This window comes from Nomascus leucogenys, chromosome 10 (genome assembly GCF_006542625.1).
Source record: "Nomascus leucogenys isolate Asia chromosome 10, Asia_NLE_v1, whole genome shotgun sequence".
NCBI lineage: Eukaryota > Metazoa > Chordata > Mammalia > Primates > Hylobatidae > Nomascus > Nomascus leucogenys.
The window spans coordinates 79,107,309-79,134,589 of record NC_044390.1 but is presented as its reverse complement, the minus strand read 5'-3'; the positions used below and the strand labels follow the sequence as shown (position 1 = coordinate 79,134,589).

Here is a 27,281-nt window from a genome sequence, read left to right as displayed (position 1 = left end):
TCTATTTGTTTATTTTTTAGACAGCTTAATTGAGGTATAATTGCAAACATTTAAAGTATACAATTTGGTAAGTTTCTTTCTTTTTTTTTTTTTTTTTTTGAGACAGTATCTCACTCTGTTACCCAGCAGTGGCATAACCACTGCTCACTGCAGCCTCAACCCGCTGGGCTCGAGTGATCCTACCACTGCAGCCTCCAGAGTAGCTGGAACTACAGGCACACATTACCACGCCCAGTTAATTTTTGTATTTTTTGTAGAGAGGAGGTTTCACCATGTTGCCCAGGCTGGTCTCGAACCCCTGGGCTCATGCAGTCTGCCCACCTCAGCCTTCCAAAGTGCTGAGATTACAGGCATGAGCCACTGCACCAGGCTGATATATTTTTTATCTCTATGTAAATATCATGCTGGTTTTAAAAATAGACTTTATGATACTTTATGAGGGGGGTAGAGTCAAGATAGCCAAATAGGAACAGCTCCAGTCTACAGCTCCCAGCGTGAGCGACGCAGAAGACGGGTGATTTCTGCATTTCCAACTGAGGTACCAGGTTCATCTCACTGGGAAGTGTCGGACAGTGGGCGCAGGACAGTGGGTGCAGCGTACCGAGTGTGAGCCGAAGCAGGGCGAGGCATCGCCTCACCCAGGAAGCGCAAGGGGTCAGGGAATTCCCTTTCCTAGTCAAAGAAAGGGGTGACAGATAGCACCTGGAAAATCAGGTCACTCCCACCCTAACACTGTGCTTTTCCAATGGTCTTAACAAATGGCACACCAGGAGATTATATCCTGTGCCTGGCTGGGAGTGTCCTACGTCCACGGAGCCTCGCTCATTGCTAGCACCGCAGTCTGAGATCAAACTGCAAGGTGGCAGCGAGGCTGGGGGAGGGGCGCCCGCCATTGCTGAGGCCTGAGTAGGTAAATAAAGCGGCCGGGAAGCTCAAACTGGGTGAAGCCCACCACAGCTCAAGGAGGCCTGCCTGCCTCTGTGGATTCCACCTCTGGGTGCAGGGCATAGCCAAACGAAAGGCAGCGGAAACCTCTGCAGACTTAAATGTCCCTGTCTGACAGTTTTGAAGAGAGTAGTGGTTCTCCCAGCATGCAGCTTGAGATCTGAGAACGAACAGACTGCCTCCTCAAGTGGGTCCCTGACCCCCAAGTAGCCTAACTGGGAGGCACCCGCCAGTAGGGGCGGACTGACACCTCACACGGCTGGGTACTCCTCTGAGACAAAACCTCCAGAGGAACGATCAGGCAGCAACATTTGCTGTTCACCAATATCCGCTGTTCTGCAGCCTCCGCTGCTGATACCCAGGCAAACAGGGTGTGGAGTGGACCTCCAGCAAACTCCAACAGACCTGCAGCTGAGGGTCCTGACTGTTAGGAGGAAAACTAACAAACAGAAAGGACATCCACATCAAAACCCCATCTGTACGTCACCATCATCAAAGACCAAAGGTAGATAAAACCACAAAGATGGGGGAAAAACAGACCAGAAAAACTGGAAACTAAAAATCAGAGCGCCTCTTCTCTTCCAAAGGAACACAGCTCCTCACCAGCAACAGAACAAAGCTGGATGGAGAATGGCTTTGATGAATTGAGAGATGAAGGCTTCAGACGATCAAACTACTCCAAGCTAAAGGAAGAAGTTCGAACCCATTTCAAAGAAGTTAAAAACCTTGAAAAAAAATTAGACGAATGGCTAACTAGAATAACCAATGCAGAGAAGTCCTTAAAAGACCTGATGGAGCTGAAAACCACAGCACGAGAACTACGTGACGAATTCACAAGCCTCAGTAGCCGATTCGATCAACTGGAAGAAAGGGTATCAGTGATGGAAGATCAAATGAATGAAGTGAAGCGAGAAGAGAAGTTTAGAGAAAAAAGAATAAAAAGAAACGAACAAAGCCTCCAAGAAATATGGGACTATGTGAAAAGACCAAATCTACGTCTGATTGGTGTACCTGAAAGTGACGGGGAGAATGGAACCAAGTTGGAAAACACTCTGCAGGATATTATCCAGGAGAACTTCCCCAATCTAGCAAGGCAGGCCAACATTCAAATTCAGGAAATGCAGAGAACGCCACAAAGATACTCCTCGAGAAGAGCAACTCCAAGACACATAATTGTCAGATTCACCAAAGTTGAAATGAAGGAAAAAATGTTAAGGGCAGCCAGAGAGAAAGGTCGGGTTACCCACAAGGGGAAGCCCATCAGACTAACAGCTGATCTCTCAGCAGAAACTCTACAAGCCAGAAGAGAGTGGGGGCCAATATTTAACATTCTTAAAGAAAATAATTTTCCACCCAGAATTTCCTATCCAGCCAAACTAAGCTTCATAAGTGAAGGAGAAATAAAATACTTTACAGACAAGCAAATGCTGAGAGATTTTGTCACCACCAGACCTGCCCTAAAAGAGCTCCTGAAGGAAGCACTAAACATGGAAAGGAACAACCAGGACCAGCCACTGCAAAAACATGCCAAATTGTAAAGACCATCAAGGCTAGGAAGAAACTGCATCAACTAACGAGCAAAATAACCAGCTAACATCATAATGACAGGATCAAATTCACACATAACAATATTAACCTTAAATGTAAATGGGCTAAATGCTCCAATTAAAAGACACAGATGCAAATTGGATAGTCAAGACCCATCAGTGTGCTGTGTTCAGAAAACTCATCTCACATGCAGAGACACACATAGGCTCAAAATAAAGGGATGGAGGAAGATCTACCAAGCAAATGGAAAATAAAAAAAGGCAGGGGTTGCAATCCTAGTCTCAGATAAAACAGACTTTAAACCAACAAAGATCAAAAGAGACAAAGAAGGCCATTACATAATGGTAAAGGGATCAATTCAACAAGAAGAGCTAACTATCCTAAATATATATGCACCCAATACAGGAGCACCCAGATTCATAAAGCAAGTCCTTAGAGACCTAGAAAGAGACTTAGACTCCCACACAATAATAATGGGAGACTTTAACACCCCACTGTCAACATTAGACATATCAACGAGACAGGAAGTTAACAAGGATATCCAGGAATTGAACTCAGCTCTGCACCAAGCAGACCTAATAGACATCTACGGAACTCTCCACCCCAAATCAACAGAATATACATTCTTTTCAGCACTACACCACACCTATTCCAAAATTGACCACATAGTTGGAAGTAAAGCACTCCTCAGCAAATGTAAAAGAACAGAAATTAAACTGTCTCTCAGACCACAGTGCAATCAAACTAGAACTCAGGATTAAGAAACTCACTCAAAACCACTGAACTACATGGAAACTAAACAACCTGCTCCTGAATGACTACTGGGTACATAACGAAATGAAGGCATAAATAAAGATGTTCTTTGAAACCAATGAGAACAAAGACATAACATACTAGAATCTCTGGGACACATTCAAAGCAGTGTGTAGAGGGAAATTTATAGCACTAAATGCCACAAGAGAAAGCAGGAAAGATCTAAAATTGACATCCTAATATCACAATTAAAAGAACTAAAGAAGCAAGAGCAAACACATTCAAAAGCTAGCAGAAGGCAAGAAATAACTAAGATCAGAGCAGAACTGAAGGAAATAGAGACACAAAAAACCCTTCAAAAAATCAATGAATCCAGGAGCTGGTTTTTTGAAAAGATCAACAAAATTGATAGACCGCTAGCAAGACTAATAAAGAAGAAAAGAGAGCAGAATCAAATAGATGCAATAAAAAATGATAAGAGAGGCCAGGTGCAGTGGCTCAAGCCTGTAATCCTAGCACTTTGGGAGGCCGAGGCAGGCGGATCACGAGGTCAGTTGTTCAAGACCATCCTGGCCAAAATGGTGAAACCCCGTCTCTACTAAAAATACAAAAATATTAGCAGGGTGTGGTGGCGGGCGCCTGTAGTCCCAGCTACTCGGGAGGCTGAGGCAGGAGAATGGCATGAACCCAGGAGGCGGAGCTTGCAGTGAACCGAGATGGTGCTGCTGCACTCCAGCCTGGGGGACAGAGCCAGACTCAGTCTCAAAAAAAAAAAAAAAAAAAAATGATAAGGGGGATATCACCACCGATCCCACAGAAATACAAACTACCATCAGAGAATACTATAAACACCTCTATGCAAATAAACTAGAAAATCTAGAAGAAATGGATAAATTCCTCAACACATACACCCTCCCAAGACTAAACCAGGAAGAAGTTGAATCTCTGAATAGACCAATAACAGCCTCTGAAATTGAGGCAATAATTAATAGCTTACCAACCAAAAAAAAGTCCAGGACCAGATGGATTCACAGCCAAATTCTAGCAGAGGTACAAGGAGGAGCTGGTACCATTCCTTCTGAAACTATTCCAATCAATAGAAAAGGAGGGAATCCTCCCTAACTCATTTTATGAGGCCGGCATCATCCTGATACCAAAGCCTGGCAGAGACACAACAAAAAAAGAGAATTTTAGACCAATATCCCTGATGAACATCGATGCAAACATCCTCAATAAAATACTGGCAAACCGAATCCAGCAGCACATCAAAAAGCTTATCCACCGTGATCAAGTGGGCTTCATCCCTGGGTTGCAAGGCTGGTTCAACATACACAAATCAATAAACATAATCCAGCACATAAACAGAACCAACGACAAAAACTACATGATTATCTCAATAGATGCAGAAAAGGCCTTTGACAAAATTCAACAACAATTCATGCTAAAAACTCAATAAATTGACCGGGTGTGGTGGCTCACGCTTGTAATCCCAGCACTTTGGGAGGCCGAGGCGGGCGGATCACGAGGTCGGCGGATCACGAGGTCAGGAGATCGAGACCACGGTGAAACTCCATCTCTATTAAAAAATACAAAAAATTAGCCGGGCGTGGTGGCAGGTGCCTGTAGTCCCAGCTACTCAGAGAGGCTGAGGCAGGAGAATGGTGTGAACCTGGGAGGCGGAGCTTGCAGTGAGCCGAGATTGCGCCACTGCACTTCAGCCTGGGCGACAGAGCAAGACTCCGTCTCAAAAAAAAAAAAAAAAAAAAAAAAAAACTCAATAAATTAGATATTGATGGGACGTATCTCAAAATAGTAAGAGCTATCTATGACAAACCCACAGCCAATATCATACTGAATGGGCAAAAACTGGAAGCATTCCCTTTGAAAACTGGCACAAGACAGGGATGCCCTCTCACCACTCCTATTCAACATAGTGTTGGAAGTTCTGGCCAGGGCAATCAGGCAGGAGAAGGAAATAAAGGGTACTCAATTAGGAAAAGAGGAAGTTAAATTGTCCCTGTTTGCAGATGACATGATTGTATATCTAGAAAACCCCATTGTCTCAGCCCCAAATCTCCTTAAGCTGATAGGCAACTTCAGCAAAGTCTCAGGATACAAAATCAATGTGCAAAAATCACAAGCATTCTTATACACCAATAACAGACAAACAGCCAAATCATGAGTGAACTCCCATTCACAATTGCTTCAAAGAGAATAAAATACCTAGGAATCCAACTTACAAGGGATGTGAAGGACCTCTTCAAGGAGAACTACAAACCACTGCTCAATGAAATAAAAGAGGATACAAACAAATGGAAGAACATTCCATGCTCATAAGTAGGAAGAATCAATATCGTGAAAATGGCCATACTGCCCAAGGTAATTTATAGATTCAATGCCATCCCCATCAAGCTACCAACGACTTTCTTCACAGAATTGGAAAAAACTACTTTAAAGTTCATATGGAACCAAAAAAGAGCCCGCATTGCCAAGTCAATCCTAAGCCAAAAGAACAAAGCTGGAGGCATCATGCTACCTGACTTCAAACTATACTACAAGGCTACAGTAACCAAAACAGCATGGTACTGGTACCAAAACAGAGATATAGACCAATTGGAACAGAACAGAGCCCTCAGAAATGATGCCGCATATCTACAACTATCTGATCTTTGACAAACCTGACAAAAACAAGAAATGGGGAAAGGATTCCCTATTTGATAAATGGTGCTGGGAAAACTGGCTAGCTGTATGTAGAAAGCTGAAACTGGATCCCTTCCTTACACCTTATACAAAAATTAATTCAAGATGGATTAAAGACTTACATGTTAGACCTAAAACCATAAAAAACCCTAGAAGGAAACCTAGGCAATACCATTCAGGACATAGGCATGGGCAAGGACTTCATGTCTGAAACACCAAAAGCAATGACAACAAAAGCCAAAATTGACAAATGGGATCTAATTAAACTAAAGAGCTTCTGCACAGCAAAAGAAACTACCATCAGAGTGAACAGGCAACCTACAGAATGGGAGAAAATTTTTGCAATCTACTCATCTGACAAAGGGCTAATATCCAGAATCTACAATGAACTCAAACAAATTTACAAGAAAAAAACAACCCCATCAAAAAGTGGGCGAAGGACATGAACAGACACTTCTCAAAAGAAGACATTTATGCAGCCAAAAGACACATGAAAAAATGCTTATTATCACTGGCCATCAGACAAATGCAAATCAAAACCACAATGAGATACCATCTCACACCAGTTAGAATGGCCATCATTAAAAAGTCAGGAAACAACAGGTGCTGGAGACAATGTGGAGAAATAGGAATACTTTTGCACTATTGGTGGGACTGTAAACTAGTTCAACCATTGTGGAAGTCAGTGTGGCTATTCCTCAGGGATCTGGAACTAGAAATACCATTCCAGCCATCCCATTACTGGGTATATCCCCAAAGGATTATAAATCATGATGCTATAAAGACACATGCACACGTATGTTTATTGTGGCACTATTCACAATAGCAAAAGACTTGGAACCAACCCAAATGTCCAACAACAATAGACTGGATTAAGAAAATGTGGCACATATACATCATGGAATACTATGCAGCCATAAAAAATGATGAGTTCATGTCCTTTGTAGGGACATGGATGAAGCTGGAAACCATCATTCTCAGCAAACTATCGCAAGGACAAAAAACCAAACACCGCATGTTCTCACTCACAGGTGGGGATTGAACAATGAGAACACATGGACACAGGAAGGGGAACATCACACACCAGGGCCTGTTGTGAGGTTGTGGGGAGGGAGGAGGGACAGCATTAGGAGATATACCTAATACTAAATGAGGAGTTAATGGGTGCAGCACACCAACATGGCACAGGTATACGTATGTAACAAACCTGCATGTTGTGCACATGTACCCTAAAACTTAAAGTATAATAATAAAAAAATACTTTAAAAAAATAAAAAAATAAAAATAGACTTTATTTTTAGAACAGTTTTAGATTTACAGAAGAATTGGGAAAATACTACAGAGTTCCCAGGTACCTACCATACCCTCCCTAGTTCCCAAAGTTTCCCCTATAATCATTTTGCCTTAGTGTGGTACATTTATTACAATTAATAAACCCATATTATTATTCACTAAAGTCAGTAGTTTACTCTAAGTTTCAGTCTGTGTTGTGCAGTTCTGTGGCTTTTGATAAATTCATACTGTCATGTGTCCACTATTATAGTATCATCCAGAATGGTTTCACGGTCCTAAAATTTTTTATTCACCTGTGCATCTTTCTCACACTCTTCCTTTCCTTGGCAACTCATTGACATTTTTATGGTTTCTATAGTTTTGCCTTTTCTAGAATGTCATATAGTTGGAATCATACAGTATATAATCTTGTCAGATTGACTTCTTTTCACTTAGCAATATGTATTTAAGGTTCTTCCAGGTCTTTTAGTGTCTTAATAGCTCATTTCTTTTTGTTTGTTGTGTGGGTTTATCACAGTTTTTAAAAATTCTGTCACCATTATAGGACATCTTGGTTGCTTCTAGTTTGGGGCAACTATAAATAATGCTTCTATAAACATTAGTATGCAGATTTTTGTGTGGACATAAGTTTTCAGTTCAACTGAGGAAATAACTAGGAGGATGATTGCTGGATTATATAGTAAGCCTATGTTTGGCTTTGTAAGAAATTGCCAGACTGTCTTCCAAAGTGTCTGTATCCTCTTTCATTCCCATCAGCAATAAATGAGAGTTTCTACTGCTTGGCATCCTCACCAGCACTTGGTTTCAATGTTTTGGATTTTTGCCATTCTAGTGGGTATGTATTGGTGTCTTGCTATAATTTTCAGCTCTCTAATGACATATAATGTTGAAGGTTTTTTTATATGCTCATTTACTACCTTTCTTCTTTGGTGAGATATCCAAATATTTTGTTTTCTTATTGTTGAGTTTATGAGTTATTTGTGTATTGTGGATACAGTTCCTCAGTCAAATGTATTTTGGAAATGTTTTCTTCCAGTCTGTGGCTTGTCTCTTCATTCTTTTAACAGAGTCTTCTGCAGAACAGATTTCAAAATTTTTTTGAATGAGGCAAAATGTATGTAACAGCTTTTTAAGTGAACAATTGAGCAGCATTTAGCATATTCACAGTGTTGTTCAACCACCAGCTTTATGTACTTCCAAAATATTTTCAATACACTAAAAGGAAACCCTGTACCCATTAAGAGATTACTCTTCATCCCCCACCAGTCTGCTTTCTGTTTTCTTTCTGTTTCTATATTCTAGGTATTTACTATAAGTGGAATCATGCAATATGTGTAACGTTTTGTGTCTGGCTTCTTTCACTTAGCACAATGTTTTGAAGTTTCATCCATGTTGTAGGATATATCAGTACTTCATTCCCTTGTATAAATAATATTCTATTGTGTATATATATATAATATGTATACACAATTTATTCATCCATTCATAAACGTGAAGGTTGTTTTCACCTTTTGGCTAGTGTAAATAGTGCTTCTATGAACATGTGTACATGTATTCATTTGAATACCTATTTTCCAATGAAGTTCCACTCATCCATTTTTTTCTTTCATGGATCATGGATCTAGGTGACCCAAGGTCATCTAGATTTTCTCCTATGTTATCTTCTAGACATTTTATAGAACTTTTGTGTTTTACATTTAGATCTGTGATCCATCTTGACTTAAGTTTTTTTTTGTTTGTTTTGTTTTTTTGAGACAGACTCTCGCTGTCTCCCAGGCTGGAGTGCAGTGGCGTGATCTCGGCTGACTGCAAGCTCCACCCCCCTGGTTCATGCCATTCTCCTGCCTCAGCCTCCCAAGTAGCTGGGACTACAGGCGCCCGCCACCACGCCTGGCTAATTTTTGTTTTTGTATTTTTAGTAGAGACGGGGTTTCACCGTGTTCACCAGGATGGTCTTGATCTCCTGACCTCGTGATCTGCCCGCCTTGGCCTCCCAAAGTGTTAAGTTTTGTGACAGGTATAAGGTCTTATTTTTGCATAGGAATGTCTATAAGTCTAACACTATTTGGTGAAAAGACTACACTTTTACCAATGAATTGCTTTTGATCCTTTATCAAAGATCATTTGACTATATTAGTGTCTGCATAGTGTCTTAGTTCAGGCACCTATAACAAATCACCATACAGTGTGTGACTTAAACAACAGACATTTATTTCTCACAGTTCTGGAGGCTGGAAGGTCCAAGATTAAGATAATCAGCAGATCTGGTGTCTGGTAAGAGCCTACTTCCTGGTTTGCAGATGGCTATTTTCTTGTTGTATCCAAACATGGTGGAGACAAGAGAGAGAGCGAGCAAGCCCTCTCATGTTTTTTTATAAGGGCACTAATCTCATTTGTGAAGGCTCCACCCTTAGGAGCTAATTGCCTCCCAAAGGCCCCACCTTCTAAATGCCTCACCTTTGGGGTTAGGATTTCAACATATGAATTTTGAGGGACACAGACATTCAGTCCATAACACATGGTATATCTCTGTACATCCTTTTTATCTGTGACTTTATATTAAAGTGAGTTTTTTGTAGACAACATATAGATGGGCCTTTTTTTTTTTTTTTTTTTTTTTTTTGAGATGAAGTCTCACTCTGTCGTCCGGGTTGGAGTGCAGTGCTGTGATCTTGGCTCACTGCAACCTCCGCCTCCTGGGTTGAAGTGATTCTCCTGCCTCAGCCTCCTGAGTAGCTGGGATTACAGGCATGCACCACCATGCCCGGCTAACTTTTGTATTTTTAGTAGAGACAGGGTTTTACCATGTTGGCCAGGCTGATCTCAAACTCCTGACCTCGTGATCTGCCTCGTGATTTGGGAGGTCGGCCTCCCAAAGTGCTGGGATTACAGGCGTGAGCCACCGTGCCAGCTGGGCCTTTTTTTTTTTTAATCTACTCTAACAGTCACTATGTTTTTATGGGTTTATTTAGGTCATATTGAAAGCAATTATTGATATAGTTGGATTAATATCTGTTTCCTATTTGTTGTATCTGTTCTTTATCTTCCTCTTTTTTTCTTTTTCTGGTTTTGAGCATATTAAAAATTATTCTATCTTCTCTCTTTTCTTAGCATATCAATTATACTTAATTTTTTTTTTTTTTTTTTTTTTTTTTTTTTTTTTTTTTGAGACGGAGTCTTGCTTTGTCGCCCGGGCTGGAGTGCAGTGGCACGATCTCTGCTCACTGCAAGCTCCACCTCCCGGGTTCACGCCATTCTCCTGCCTCAGCCTCCCGAGTAGCTGGGACTACAGGCGCCTGCCACTACGCCCGGCTAATTTTTTGTATTTTTAGTAGAGACGGGGTTTCACCGCATTAGCCAGGATGGTCTCAATCTCCTGACCTTGTGATCCGCCCGCCTCGGCCTCCCAAAGTGCTGGGATTACAGGCGTTAAGCCACTGCGCCCGGCCTATACTTAATTTTTAAGTATAATTTTTAGTTACTCCCCAAGAGTTTGCCTTCCACATTTACTAATCTGAGTTTATTTTCAAATAATACTATATTGTTTCATGGGTAGTGCAGGTACCTTATTACAGAGTATTCCTAACTGTCCTTTCCCATCTCTTATAACATTCCTGTTGTTTATTTTACTTACCCTTATGATTTAATCACTCAATACATTTTTTCTATTATTACTCTTATATCAATTAAGAATAAGAAAAATGAAATACTTTATTTGAGCTTTATTTATTCTGTCTCTGATTTTTTTTCTTTATGTAGATCTGAATTTACTGACATATACAATTTTCACTCTTTCTGAAGAACTTCTTTAACTTTTCTAGGAAAACAGGTCTACTTGGTGACAGTTTTTGTCTGAATTTCTCCTTATTTTATTAGGGTGAAATTCACATAACATAAAACTAACCATTTTAAAGTGTATAATTCAGTGGCATTTAGCACATTAACAGTGTGAAACCGTCTCTCCTTCATTTTTATAGAATAATCTCACTGGATACTGGAAACAGAATTCTAGGTTAGTGGTTCTTTCTTTCAACAGTTTAAATATTTCACTGTACTTTCTTCTTGTTTATGTAGTTTGACAAGAAGTATAGTATAATTCTTATCCTTGTTTCTCTAAAAAACAGGTGGTTTTAAAACTGGCTTCTTCCTAGATTTTTCTCTTTGTCTTTGGTTTTCTGCAGTTTGAATATGATATTTCTAGGTACAGATTTTTTGGTATTTATCTTGCTTGATGTTCTGTAAGCTTCCTGCATATGTGATTTGGTGTCTGTCGTTAATTTTGAAAAATCCTGAGTCATTATTACTTCAGATATTTCTTATGTTTCTTTTGCTCTTTCTTCTCCCTCTGTTAATTCCATTATACCTATGTTACACCTTTTATAACTGTTCCACTGTTGTTCTGTTCCATTTGATATTCTGTTCCTTTTATAATTCTTTTTTTCTTTGCATTTTATTTTGGGAAGTTTCTATTTACATATTATCAAGCTTACTGATGATTCCATTCATGGCTGTATTCAGTTAATTGATGTGCCCTTTCTTTATGTCTATTACAGTATTTTTGGTGTTTAATGTTTCCTTTTGAATCTTTTTAAGAGTTTCCATTTTTACATTAGCTATCTGTTCTTACACGTTGTCTGTTTTTTCCATCAGAGCCCTTAACATATTAATTGTTATTGTTTTAGATTCCCTATCAAATAATTTCAAAATCTGATTCATATCTGAAACTGGTCTAATGCTTGTCTTGTCAGACTGTGTTTGTTTTTCTTGCCTCTATGTGCTCTGTAATTTTTTGTTGAAAGTTGTGAGGTATTAGGTAATAGGAACTGAGGTAATTAGATTTTTAGTGTAAGGTTTTATGTTTTGTTTTGCTTTGTTTTGTTTAAGACAGAGTTTTGCTCTTGTTGCCCAGGCTAGAGTGCAGTGGTGCAAAACCTCCGCCTTCCGGTTTCAAGCGATTCTCCTGCCTCATGTTTTATGTTTATATGACCAGGAGCTGGGCTGTATTTAATGTATGCTATAGCTTTTGGTGCCAGAGGCCTCAGTTTCCTACAGTTTACTGGGTTCCCTCCCTTACCCTGTTGTCTGTGGGTTTCTCGGGCAGATCACGAGGTCAGGAGTTTGAGACCAGCCTGACCAACATGGTGAAACCCTGTCTCTACTAAAAGTACAAAATTAGCCAGGCGTTGTGGCACACGCCTGTAATCCCAGCTACTCAGGAGGCTGAGACAGGAGAATCCCTTGAACCCGGGAGGCAGAGGTTGCAGTGAGCCAAGATCACAGCACTGCACTCCAACCTGGGCGACAGAGTGAGACTCCATCTCAAAAACAAAAACAAAAACAAAACAAAACAAACAAAAAAAACTTCTCAAATAGAGTTGAGGGTTTGAACCTCTGTCAGTTATAATTACACTGAAGCCCCTTTGACGTGATGGTAAGGTGTTGGAGAGGGGAAGCATTCTATAATCTTATAGTTAAATCTTAAGCATTTATTTTTGTTGGCCTGAGCTCTTGGGCTGTGACCTTCAGAACTTTTTCTCAGTGTTCTTTTTAAAAGTATCCCTTTACATCAGACAAGTGTTGTACCCAGGCGAGTTAAGAAAACGCCACACTTTGAGACGAATTAAGAGTCGTTTAGTAAGCCAGCGGCCAAAGAGACGGCTAACGCTCAAAATTCTCTCAGCCACGAGGAAGGGGCTCTATTAACTTTTATAGTTAGGTTTAGGAAGGGGAGGGGGACTCAAATGTAATAATTCTACAGAAGTAAAAACATGCAAGAATCAAAAGAATTAAAATGGTTACAGAGTGATAACTTAAAAGACAAATGGTTACAAGAAGAGCAACGGTACCAGGTGCAAGGTTCTAAATCTTTCATTATAATTAGATACAGGGTCTATGCCGGACACGGACACGAACTCAACCTTTTATGTTGTTATCTCCTGGAGAAAATTCCTGGGAACTTTATACATTGTTGGTGTTTGTACCTTATCAGTTAATTAGGCTCCTTTGAAATGCTGAGGATCTGTTTACCCAGGCCAACTCCTTACTAAAAGGGGTTGGGTGAGGAGCCCTTAGTGTCTTGTAAATTAAGGGGTCAGTTGGAGTTTGTCCGGCTTTCCTAGCTAGAGAGTCTTATTTACATGAGAAGCAAGGCTAGGTGATTAAAGGGACAAGCAGGACAAAATTCAAAGTAATGAGTTAAAGTAAAAACAAGGTTAGGCATTTCACAAGAAGGCTAGAGGGGCCGAAGTTTACATAATTCTCCTTCCTCCATGTCAGATAAGGCTCTGATGAAGTAGTTTCTCTGGAAGGCAAGTCTGTTTAGCTTTTTTCTTGCTATAAGGATAGGAGTGGTGACTTCTAAGCTCTTTCCTCATTGGAACTGAAACCAGAAGTCCCTAACATGGTATTTTGATTATTTTAGCTGTAAACCCTTTCTTGAAATTAGGCAGTATTAGCTCTCCAATTGTGTTCTTCTTATCAGAGTTGATTTGGCTATTCTATGTTCTTTACCTTTTTCATATGAATTCTAGAATATGCTTGTTAGCCAGAGGCTGAGGCAGGAGGACTGCTTGAGCCCACGAGTTCAAGACCAGACTGAATAACATAGGGAGACCCGGTCTCTGCAAAAAAAAAGTATGTATATATAAGCTGGGCTTGCGGGCACATGCCTGTGGTCCCAGCTACGCAAGAAGCTGAGGTGGGAGGATTACGTAAGCCCATGAGGTTGAGGCTACAGTGAACCCTGATCGTGCCACTGCACTCCAGCCTGGGTAGGAGAGCAAGACTCTGTCTCAAAAAAACAGATTTCGCTTGTCAGTTCCTACAGAAATGTCTGCTGAGATTTTAATTGGGATTGTGTTGAATCTGTCTATCAATTTGGAGAGAGGTGACATCTTGACAATATTTAGTCTTCTGACTCATGAACAAGGTATATTTGGCAAATTGCTTAGGTCTTCTTCAGTATCTCTCAGCAATATTTTGTAGTTTTCAATTGTATAGGTCTTTCACATCCTTCGTCATATTTATCCCTAAAAATTTGATATTTTTTATGCTATTGAAATAACATTTTTTAAATTTCAAATTCCAGTTGTTCATTATTAGTATATAGAAATAAAATATATTTTTATATATTGGTCTTGTGTCCTGCAACCTTGCTGGATATGAACCTTGTTGTTCATTAGTTTGAATAGCTCTTTTGTAGACATCATTGGCTTTTCTACATGGATGATCATGTTGTCTACAAATAAAAATGTGACTTTTTCCTTTCTAGTCTGGATGCCTTTTATTTCTTTTCTTTTCTTTCTTTTTCTTTTTTTTTTTAGACAGAGTCTCACTCTGTCGCCTAGCCTGGAGTGCAGTGGTGTGATCTCGGCTCACTGCAACCTTCTTCTCGGTTCAAGTGATTCTCCCACCTCAGCCTCCCTAGTAGGTGGGATTATAGGCGTGCACCACCATGCCTACCTAATTTTTGTTTTTTTTGTATTTTTAGTAGAGACAGGGTTTTACCACATTGACCAGGCTGGTCTCGAACTCCTGACCTCAAACCTCAAATGATCCGCCCACCCCGACCTCCCAGTGTGTTAGAATTACAGGCATGAGCCACTGCTCCTGGCCTATTTCTTTCTTTCCCCTGCCTGATTGCAGTGACTAGAACCTCCAGTACAATGTTGAATAAAAGTGGTGAAAGTGGACAGTCCTGTCTTTTTCCTGATCTTAGAAGGAAAGCATTCCATCTTTCACCTTAAGTATAATGCTAGCTATAGATTTTTCATAAATATCCTTAATCAAGTTGAGGAAATTTTTCTAGTTTGGTGAGAGATTTTTTTTTCTCTCTTTTTAAAATTGAGAATGGATGTTATATTTTTCCAAATGCTATTTTCTGTACCTATTTAGATGATCACTGGTTTTTATTTTTTTTGTATTTTAATAGGGTGACTTAAATTGATTTACTTTTGAATGTTGAAACAACTCTGTAGGCCTGAGATAAATCCCACTTGGTTGTGATGTATTATTTTTATATACTGTAGGGTTTTTTGTGTGTGTGTTTTTGTTTTTTTTTTTGACAAAGTCTCGCTTTTGTTGCCCAGGTTGGAGTGCAGGCCACGATCTGCAACCTCCGCCTCCTGGGTTCAAGTGATTCTCCTGCCTCAGCCACCCAAGTAGCAGGGATTGCAGGTGTGCACCACCATACCCAGCTAATTTTATATGTTGGCCAGGCTGGTCTCAAACTCCTGGACTCAAGTGGTCTACCCACCTCGGCCTCCCAAAATGCTGGGATTACAGGTGGGAGCCACCACTTCTGGCCTTAATTTCCACTTTGATCTTAATTTCCTATATTTTTACTATGGGTTTAATTTGCTGTTTCTTAAAATGGAAGTTGATGTCATTGATTTGAGATATTTCTAATATAAGCATTTAATACTACAAATTGCTACCTAATTACTGCTTTAGTAGCATCTCATAAATTCTCTTATGTATATTTTTAGAGATGGAGTCTTATTATGTTGCCTAGGCTGGACTCACACTCCTGGACTCAAGTGATCCTCTGAGTAGCTGAGACGATGGGCATGTGCCATGGTAGCTGGTACATCCCATAAATTCTAATATGTTGTTTTAAAATTTTTATTTAGTTAAAATACTTTCTAATTGTCCTTTTGATCTTTAATCCATGAATTGTTTAGTTATTTAGAAGTGTATAATTTAGTTTCCAAATATTTGGGGATTTTCTGCAGATCATGCTGTTATTGATAATGTAATTTAATTTCATTGTGTGATTTGAGTGCTTTTGAAATTATTAAGACTTATTTATTTGTTTATTTGTTTATTTTTTTGAGACAGAGTTCCACCCTGTCGGCCAGGCTGGAGTGTAGTGGTGCGATCTCAGCTCACTGCAGCCTCCACCTCCTGGGTTCAAGCGATTCTCCTGCCTCAGCCTCCTGAGTAGCTGGGACTACAGGAGCATGCCACCACACCTGGCTAATTTTTGTATTTTTAGTAGGGATGGGGTTTCACCATGTTGGCCAGGATGAACTCGATCTCCTGACTTCGTGATCCATCTGCCTCAGCGTTTTTTTTTTGAGACAGAATCTCGCTCTTGTCGCCCAGGCTAGAGTACAATGGAGCGATCTCAGCTCACTGCAGCCTCTGCCTCCTGGGTTCCAGCAATTCTCCTGCCTCAGCCTCCCGAGTAGCTGGGATTACAGGCACACGCCACCACACCTGGCTAATTTTTGTATTTTTAGTAGAGACGGGGTTTCACCATGTTGGCCAGGGTGGTCTCAAACTCCTGACCTCAAGTGATTTGCCCATCTTGGCCTCCCAAAGTGCTGGGATTACAGGCGTGAGCCACCACACCCAGCAAGACTTATTTTATGGTCCAGAATATGTTGCATCTTGGTAGATGTTCTGTATGCATTTGAAAAAAAATTACATTCTGCTGTTGTTGGCTGGAATATTCTATAAATATCAATTCTGTTAAGTTGGTTGATAGTATTATTTAAGTTTACTAAATCTTTGCTAATTTTCTATTTATTTTATTCATTAGTGAGTGAGGAGTATTGGTATCTCTGACTATAATTGTGGATTTGTATATTTCTCTTTGTAGTTCTATTTCGCTTCATGTATTTTGAATCTCTTTTATTAGGTACATAAATAGTTAGGATTTTTATGACCCCTTGATTAAGTGACACCATTATTGTTATGAAATGGCCTTCTTTATTTTGAAGTCTACATTTTCTGTTACTTATATAGCCATTTCAGCTTTCTTTTGATTACTGTTGCCATGGTATATATTTCAATATCTTTATTTTTTCTCTAACCTGCTTCAGAGGAAAAGTTGGGTTTTGCTTTTTTTGTTTTTGGTGGGTTTTGTTTTTTTGTTTTTTTTGTTGTTTTTTTTTCACAGATAGGGTGTCACTCTGTCACCTAGGCTGGAGTGTAGTGGCATGATAATAGCTCACATGACCTCAAACTCCTGGGCTCAAGCAGTCCTCCCGTCTCAGCTTCCTTAGTTGGTAGGACTACAAAAACCACCATGCCTGGCTAATTAAAAGATTTTTTTTGTAGAGATGGGGTTTCACTATGTTGCCCAGGCTTGTCTCAGATTCCTGGCCTCAAGCAATCCTTACACAAGTGAGCCTTTCAAAGTGCTGGGATTACAGGCATGAGCCACTGAGCCCACCAGTTTTTTAAAATTTTAATTTATTTGTGTTTTATATATAAAGTGCACTTCTTGTGGTAAATAGTTAGGTCTTACTATTCCAGTCTGACAATGTTTAATACCTTACATTTAATTTGATTATATAATTACACTTGAATCTAACATTTTGATGTTTGTTTTCTATTTGTTACTTCTGTTTTTTGTTCCCTTTTCCTTCAATTCTGCCTTTTTTGGATTAATCTAATACATTTTGTTATTACATATTGTCTTTTTTGTTGGCTTATCAGCTAAAAATTTTTAGTTTTTTTTTTAAGTTACTGGTTGTGTTACAGGGTTTACAGTATATATTTTAACATTACAGTTAAACTTTAAGTGATATGATGCCACTTCACATATAGGATAAGAATCTTACAATAGTGTACTTTCATTTCTCTTCTCTGAATCTTTATGCTATTGTTGTCATGCATTTTTCTTTTCCATGTTTTAAAACCCACAATCCATTGTTATGATTTTTGCCTAAATAGTTTATTATTAATGATATTTAAGTAGTAAGAAAAAACATACTTTATACTTACCATTTCTGGTGCTCTTCATTTTTTTGTGTAGATCCCTGATTTCTAATCAATATTATATTTCATCTGCCTAAAGATCACCCGTTAACATTTCTTGTAGGGTGAGTCTGGTTTCATTTGTCTGAAAATGTTTTTACTGCACCTTTGTTTTTGAAAGTATATTCACTAGGTATAGAATTCTAGGTTGACAGAAGTTCAGTATTTTAAACATGTTACTACACTTTTTGTTTGCATTGTTTTCAACAAGAAATCTGATATTCTTATCGTTATTCCTCTGTACGTAACGTCATTTTTCTCTCTGGTTGCTTTTATGTTTTTTTATTAAAAAATAAACCATTTGGGCTGGGTGTGGTGGCCCACGCCTGTAATCCCAGCACTTTGGGAGGCCGAGGCAGGCGGGTGGATCACGAGGTCAGGAGATTGAGACCATCCTCGCTAACACGGTGAAACCCTGTCTCCACTAAAAAATACAAAAACATTAGCTGGGCATGGTGGCAGGTGCCTGTAGTCCCAGCTATTCGGGAGGCTGAGGCAGGAGAATGGCGTGAACCCAGAAGGCGGAGGTCACAGTGAGCTGAGATCATGCCATTGCACTCTAGCCTGGGCGACAGAGCAAGACTCCGTCTCAAAAAAAAAAAAAAAAAGAACCATTATGAAGTGCCTTGATGCTATTTTCTTTATATTTCTTGTTCTTTTGATTCATTGGGTTTTTGAATCTATGGGTTTATAGTCTTCATAAGATTTGGAAAGCTTGGGGTCACTATTTCTTCAAATATTTTGAAGAAATATTTTTCTCATTCCTACCACCTAAACTACTTTCAGGCCTTTTATTACCCAGGTATTAGGATTTCTCACAATTCACTGATAGTCTTTGCAGTTTTGCATGCTTTTTTCCCTCCATGTTTTCCATTTTGGATATTTTCTTCTTTTTTTTTTTTTTTATGGAGATGGAGTCATACTGTGTCACCCAGGATGTAGGGCAGTGGCATGGCATGATCTTGGCTTACTGCAACCTCTGCCTCCTAGGTTCAAGTGATTCTCATGTCTCAGCCTCCCAAGTAGCTGGGATTACAGGCACCTGCCACCAAGCCCAGCTAATTTTTCTATTTTTAGTAGAGATGGGGTTTCACCATGTTGGCCAGGCTGATCTTGAACTCCTGACCTCAAGTGATCTGCCTGCCCTGGCCTCCCAAAGTGCTGGGATTACAGGCATGAGCCACCACATCCAGCCTACCATTTGGATATTTTCTATTGCTACACTTTCAAGTTCATTAATTTTTCTTCTGCAATGTCTTATCTCTCCTTAATCTCATTTAGAGATTTTTTTAAAATCTTAGGCCAGGCGCAGTGACTCACGCCTGTAATCCCTGCACTTTGGGAGGCTGAGGTGGGTGGATCACTTGAGGTCAGCAGTTTGAGACCAGCCTAGCCATCGTGGTGAAACCTCATCTCTACTAAAAATACAAAAATTAGCCGGGCATGGTGGTGCACACCTGTGGTGTGCCCAGGTAGTCCCAACTATTTGGGAGGCTGAGGCACGAGAATCACTTGAACCCAGGAGACGGAGATTGCTGTGAGCCGAGATTGCGCCACTGTGCTCCAGCCTGGGCAACAGAGTGAAACTCTGTCTCAAAAACAAACAAACAAAAAACAAAAAAACTCATCCATTGTAGTTCCACTGTAGTTTTTGTCTCTAGCAGTTTAATGTAGATTTTTTTTTTTTTTTTGAGATGGAGTGTCGCTCTTGTTGCCCAGCCTGGAGTGCAGTGGTGCAATCTTAGCTCACCGCAACCTCCACCTCCCAGGTTCAAGTGCTTCTCCTGCCTCAGCCTCCCGAGTAGCTGGGATTACAGGTGCCCGCCACCACCCCTGGCTAATTTTTGTATTTTTAGTAGAGCCAGGGTTTCACCATATTGGTCAGGCTAGTCTTGAACTCCTGACCTCAGGTGATCCACCTGCCTCGGCCTCCCAAAGCTGGGATTACAGGCATGAGCCACTGCACTCGGCCTAATATAGAATGTTTTTAAAAAATATTTCTCCAGTGTCTCAACTTACTGAAAAGATGGAATGTAGTTATGATGACTATTTTATTGTCCTTTACTGCTAGTTCTAATATCTGTTTCAGTCCTGGGTAGGTTTCAGTTGATTTAGTATTCTCCTTAGTATAGGTCATGTTTTCCTTTTTCTTTGTATGACTGGTAATCTTCTATTGAATGCCAGACATTTCAAATTTTATCTTCTTGGGTGCTAGATATTTCTGTATTACCATAACTATTCTTGAATTGTATTCTTGGATGCAGTTAAATTACTTGGAAATAGTATGAATCATTCAGGTCTTGCTTTTATAATTTGTTAGGTGGATATGAAATAATGCTCATTCTCAGGATAATTATTTCTCACTAATGAGGCAAGGCCTTCCTGAGTACTCTACCCTATACCTTGTTGAGTTATCAGTTTTTCTAGTCTTGGTGGTGAGAACAGGCACTATTGTTGGCACCATGTGGACTCTAGATACTGTTCTATCTAATCTTTTCAATGGTTCTTTCTTCAGCTTTGAGATGTTTATTTAGACACATGTGCCAATCAGTAGATCTTGCAAATCCTCTGCAAATCTATGAAGTTCTTTGTGAAGCCTTTTCGTTTTTTTTCTTCAGCACCCTTTCCAATGAATTCTAGCTACCTTGGTCTCCTTGGACTCTCAGTTCTGTCTCCTCAACGCAGGGAGTCCACAAGGCCTCCCTCAGTTTCCATTTCCTGTGCTGTGGCATAAAAACTTTTTCTAGGAGGTAAGATAGGGCAGTTAAAGAGTTCACTTTATTCATTTCTCTTCTCCCTGAGATTATTGCCCTTTGTTGTCTGATGTCTGGTGTCTTGAAAACCATTGTTTCAGATGTTTTGTCTAATTTTTGTTTGCTTGCTAGGAGAGTAAATACAGTTCTGTCACTCCATCTTGGCCAGAAGTGGAAGTCCCAGTTTGTTTTTGTAAAGTGTATTTTTTTTTCCCCACCTATGTAAGGATCATTAGGCCTTGTATCATTGTGTCATTACTGTGATATCAAGTGTTTATTATTATAGTTGTTAGGTACAAATTTTATACTAAAACTCAGGGACAGATAATATGCTAAAAATATTTCAGCTTTTGGATATTCAGGGAAATTGGGAAGCCTCAGAGATTCATATTATTTAAACAATTTAAAATATATATCTAAATTATTCTTTAGAAAAAAATATCCAGATGCTTCCAGACTTAAGTAAAAGTTTCAGTATTCCTTATTGTCTTTTCTTCTGATAAGCCTGCCAGATTGGAAGAAAAAAATACACTATTTTACTTGGTTCCCTCCTTTAAATTGAGGTCCACAATTCAAATGAAATAGTGCAGCTTGTCCATTTATTCAACTTTAGGAGAGCAATGGTAAAGAAAGTACTACAGCTAGACTTAGGAGACCTAGATTCTCATTTTAGTTTTGTTGTTAAGAATCTGTATGACTTTGAGGAAGTTGTTTTTATACTTATCTAGTTTTTTTTCTAAAAATGAAAATCATTGCCATTCTAATCTACATCAGATTTAAAAAGTGTTAAATAAGATGTCTGTACACATGTTTTGTAAAATTAAAGGTTCTCTATGAGTGTACGGTGTTTTTATGGATTTCTCTGAGCAAGGGAATCAAGATCATTAAACTAAGCACTGTACCAATAGTGATTGTTTCTTCCTAGTCTTGAAAGTGGATCCAGTTTATTGCATAGTTTGGAAAGGCTTCAGACAGTTTCCTATGGAGAGATCTGTTTGATTAGGTATAAGCTTCTGTCTGACAAGATAAGCTGACCAAGCTTGTCTGTTAAGGCATTAGAGCCTCTTTCTTTCAAAATTGGTTTGGAAATGTCCTAGATGTTTTGACTAGATGTAGGAAACTTAGAGCTGGTCATGGAGGAGAAATGGCTCAGTACAGCTGGAGCACTCTTAGTTTGCAAGCCCAAGAGAGGCTATGAGAAGAGAAAATATACTCCAACTGTATAAGCCATCAGAAGAGAAATAGTACGAAGTGCCCTGAACAAGAGGTTAGGAGATCTGGGTCAGTACCAAACAAGAGCCCCATTTTATGTGGTCTAACACCTCTTTTAAGAGTTACAATACTAAGAAGCTGGCAATTCTCTTTTAAAAACTGAGTAGTTCCAAATCCTGAAACTATTCCAAGTTTGGCTTAAATATAATTTTCCACAAACCTTAGGAAAACATTTTCTTGTCTAGACCGTATTAATTTTTGGATTATCCTATTACTATTGACTTGTTTAAGTTGACAGTACACTCAGGCATCAGTTTTACAGAATCGGAGTTTCCTACAGTAGTTTTTAAGTAGTTGACAAGATCACCTTAAGTCTGGTACCACAGCTAAATTTCTTCCTTGTTTTTTTTTTTTTTTTTTTGAGATGGAGTCTTGCTCTGTCGCCCAGGCTGGAGTGCAGTGGTGCAATCTCTGCTCACTGCAACCTCTGCCTTCTGGGTTCGAGCAATTCTCCTGCCTCAGCCTCCCAAGTAGCTGGGATTACAGGTGCACGCCATCACACCCGGCTAATTTTTGTATTTTTAGTGGAGACAGGGTTTCACCACGTTGGCCAGACTGGTCTCAAACTCCTGACCTCAGGTGATCAGCCCATCTCAGCCTCCCAAAGTGCTGGGATTACAGGCATGAGCCACCATGCCTGGCCTCAAATTTCTTCTTAGACAAATAAGGATGAGAATGTTTTAAATGGATCTTTATCTTAATTTTTTGTTGTTGTTTATTTATATTTATTGAGACAAAGTCTCACTCCTTCACCCAGGCTGGAGTGCAGTGGCATGATCTCAGCTCATTGCAACCTCCACCTCCCAAGTTCAAGTGAGTTTCCTACCTCAGCCTCCAGAGTACCTGGGACTACAGGCATATACCACCATGCCTGGCTAAGGCTAATTTTTGTATTTTTTTTTTAGGAGAGATGGGGTTTCACCATGTTTGCCAGGCTGGTCCTGAACTCCTGACCTCAAGTGATTCACCGCTTGGGCTTCCCAAAGTGCTGGGATTACAGGTGTGAGCCACTGCGCGTGGCCTCCTTAAATGTATCTTTATGGCCTAATTTTCGGCTTTGTACCCAGTTAGTAAGAACTGTTTAAAAATACTTCCTATTTCCTTCCACTTTAGATCTGGGAATTAGATGTTGTAATTGCTTATTTTGTTATTCCAATGAAAAACCCAAACTTGACTCTTTCCTCTCTTTCCATGTTAATGGAGCATTCTGGTAGCTAGTTTAATACTCTTTAGAGACCTGCAGACCAAGACAGAAATATGCAGTCTCCTTATAAATGGACGATTTTTACTTTTTCTATATTAAAAAATTTGGTGTGTTGTTCACTATGTAAGTTAAAATATCAAAGAGGGATATACAACTGAAACGTAAAAGTTCACCTTTCTTTCCTTTCTACTACTTCTATAATTTGATCAGTTTAGATAAAATATCTCTACTTTCCAAAATTGCTCTCTAGCTGGTTCTTGGGGGAAAAAAATGAGGGTAGGAGGAGCTGGGGCCTTCCCTTATTTATACAAGCAGATGAAGAGGTCCTAGACTTTTGGAGAGTCACAGTAAAGAAAGAGAACCAGTCACCTGATTTAAACAAACAATATATTCAGGTTTCTGAATCTAGATTTCTAGTTCCAGTCTTTGAACAGAAAAAACCTTTTAGAAAAACTCTTTGCTCTTTAGCTGGGCATGGTGGCTTCATGCCTGTAATCTCAGCACTTTGGGAGGCTGAGGTGGGAGAATCGCTTGAGTCCAGGAGTTCGAGACCAGCCTGGGTGACATATTGAGAGCCCTGTCTCTACAAAAAATTTTTTAAAAAATTAGCTGGGCATGGTGGTGCGCACCTGTGGTCCCAGCTACTCAGGAGGCTGAAGTGAGAGGATCACTTGCACCTAGGAGGTCGAGACTGCAGTGAGTTGTGATCACACCACTACACTTCAGCCTGGGTAACATAGCAAGACCCTGCCTCAAAAGAAAAGAAAATAAATCTTTGCCCTTATTGTAAACTGTTGCCACACTTTGGAATATGGTTAGCAGTTATTAATTAATCATTTTCACTGAAGCAGAATTAAGAGAATGGGCTTAAGAAGTAGCAGGAAAAAAAATTTGGTCTGTGTAGAAACCTTGAGGATTGTTGATGAGAATAAATTCTTAGGGTCACTTTGGTGTTTCCTTATCACAAATGTTCATAATTGTCATCCGTGTGAAACTGATTTACTTTTTTTTTTTTTTTGAGATGGAGTCTCTGTCTGTTGCCAGGCTGGAGTGCAATGGCACGATCTCAGCTCACTGCAACCTCCATCTCCCTGGTTCAAGTGATTCTCCTGCCTTAGCCTCCCAAGTAGCTGGGGCTACAGGCATGCGCCACCACCACACCCGGCTAATTTTTATATTTTTAGTAGAGACGGGGTTTCACCATGTTGGCCAGGATGATCTTGATCTCTTGACCTTGTGATCCGCCTGCCTTGGCCTCCCAAAGTGCGGGATTACAGGCGTGAGCCACTGCGCCCAGCCTTTGTTTATTTATTTTTTTACCTGAAATTCAGGTGATACAGTAGAGAAGTAGTTCAGTGGGTCCTAGACTTCAAAATTTTAGAAATGAGAAAAGCTAAAAAGAAAAAAAAAAGTAAATCAGTTTTAATGTTGCCGAGTTTATATTTTGCTAACTGAAGAACATTTAAAAACAACTACCATAACTACCATCTAATTTCATAAAAGAAATAACATTTGAGACAAAAAACTTGGCAAAAAAATATCAGAATAATTGGTGGTTCTTTAAATTAGTAAATTTAATCATATGAAAAACTCATTTCATTGCTTCTATTTTCTTCAGCATTTCTTTTTTAAAAAAAAATACTTTAAGTTCTGGCGCATGTGTGCAGAACGTGCAGGTTTGTTACATAGGTATACATGTGCCATGGTGGTTTGCTGCACCCATCAACCCATCATCTCCATTAGGTATTTCTCCTAATGCTATCCTTCCTCTAGTCCCCCACCCCGTGACAAGCCCTGGTGTGTGATGTTCCCCTCCCTGTGTCCATGTGTTCTCATTGTTCAACTCCCACTTATGAGTGAGAACATGTGGTGTTTGGTTTTCTGTTCTTGTGTTAGTTTGCTGGGAATGATGGTTTCCAGCTTCATCCATGTCCCTGCAAAGGACATGAACTCATCCGTTTTTATAGTGGCATAGTATTCCATAGTGTATATGAGCCACATTTTCTTTATCCAGTCCATCATTGATGGGCATTTGGGTTGGTTCCAAGCCTTTGCTATTGCAAATAGTGCCGCAATAAACATACATGTGCATGTGTCTTTATAGTAGAATGATTTATAATCCTTTGGGTATATACCCAGTAATGGGATTGCTGGGTCAAATGGTATTTCTGGTTCTAGGTCCTTGAGGAATTGCCACACCGTCTTCCACAATGGTTGAACTAATTTACACTCCCACCAACAGTGTAAAAGCGTTTCTATTTCCATTCCTATTTCTCCACATCCTCTCCAGTACCTGTTGTTTCCTGACTTTTTAATGATCCCCATTTTTTTTTTTTATTCCACCAGTTGTCAAATGATCCTTTATTGAAATATTTTCCTTTGTGCTTAACTGGCTGGGCATTCCACAGCACCACTGCTGATGTCATCTATGATGTCATGAGGGTGGCGGCCATCAACATTACAGCCCACAGACTGGGCAGTCCCCAGGATCTCTTTAATGGTTCCAGAGAGTTCTCTGGCTAAGGATTGGTGCCACATCTGTCGAGCAATGTTGACGATCTCATCAAAAGTGATATTCCCACTGTGTTTAATGTTTTTCTGTTTCTTTCTGTCTCTTGGTGGTTCCTTGAGGGCTTTGATGATCAGGGCAGAGGCAGAAGGCACCACCTCAATCTGGGCCTGTCTGTTCTGAATGGTCAGTTTCACTGTAATCCTCAGGCCCTTCCAGTCACCCATTGCCTTGGCAATGTCATCACCAACCTTTTTTGGAGACAGACCCAGGGGGCCGATCTTGGGGGCCAGGGCAGAAGTGGCACCGATTTTGCCTCCGGTGCACCTCAGGTATACAACTTTGACCTCGTTGGGGTCGAACTTCGGCGGCATGGTGGAGGCGGCTGGTGTCGGATGAACCCGGATTCAGGACAGCTGAAGAAAGTTGCACCTTGGCCTCCTCCGAGCCGAAAGCCGAGAGCTTAATGATCCCTATTCTAACTGGGATGAGATGGTATCATTGTGGTTTTGATTTGCATTTCTCTAATGACCAGTGATGATGAGCTTTTTTTCATGTTTGTTGGCTGCATAATGTCTTCTTTTGAGAAGTGTCTGTTCATATCCTTTGCCCACTTTTTGATGGAGTTGTTTTGTTCTTATAAATTTGTTTAAGTTCTTTGTAGATCATGGATTTTAGCCCTTTGTCAGATGGATAGATTGCAAAAATTTTCTCCCATTCTATAGGTTGCCTGTTCACTCTGATGATAGTTTCTTTTGCTGTGCAGAAGCTCTTTAGTTTTAGATCCCATTTGCCAATTTTGGCTTTTGTTGCCATTGCTTTTGTCGTTTTAGTCATGATGTCTTTGCCCATGCCTATGTCCTGAATGGTATTGCCTAAGTTTTCTTCTAGGGTTTTTAGTGTTTTAAGTCTTATGTTTAAGTCTTTAATCCATCTTGAGTTAATTTTTGTATAAGGTGTAAGGAAGGGGTCCAGTTTCAGTTTTCTGCGCATGGCTAGCCAGTTTTTCCAACACCATTTATTAAATAGACAATCCTTTCTCCATTGCTTGTTTTTGTCAGGTTTGTCCAAGACCAGATGGTTGTACATGTGTGGTGTTATTTCTGAGGCCTCTGTTCTGTTCCATTGATCTATATATCTGTTTTGGTGCCAGTACCATGCTGTTTTTATTGCTGTAGCCTTGTAGTATAGTTTGAAGTCAGGTAGCATGATGCTTCCAGCTTTGTTCTTTTTGCTTAGGATTGTCTTGGCTATGCGGGCCTTTTTTGGTTCCATATGAAATTTAAAGTAGTTTTTTCTAATTTTGTGAAGAAAGTCAATGGTAGCTTGATGGGGATAGCATTGAATCTATAATTACTTTGGGCATTATGGCCATTTTCATGACATTGATTCTTCCTATCCATGAACATGGAATGTTTTTCCATTTGTTTGTGTCCTCTCGTATTTCCTTCAGCAGTGGTTTGTAGTTCTTCTTGAAGAGGTCCTTCACATCCCTTAGAAGTTGTATTCCTAGGTATTTAATTCCTTTTGTAGCAAT

General features: G+C 39.8%; 1 protein-coding gene and 1 pseudogene across 2 annotated transcripts in view; one reads left to right on the top strand and one right to left on the bottom strand.

Moving 5' to 3' along the window:
- TMEM116 (transmembrane protein 116) overlaps positions 1–27,281 on the top strand; it is a 90,896-nt gene that overhangs the window by 32,869 nt on the left and 30,746 nt on the right. The gene's annotated exons all lie outside the window — the stretch shown is intronic.
- On the bottom strand, positions 25,621–26,133 carry LOC100586318 (annotated as a pseudogene). Its single transcript, XR_001116436.2, has one exon. The product of XR_001116436.2 is annotated as a 60S ribosomal protein L12 pseudogene (transcript).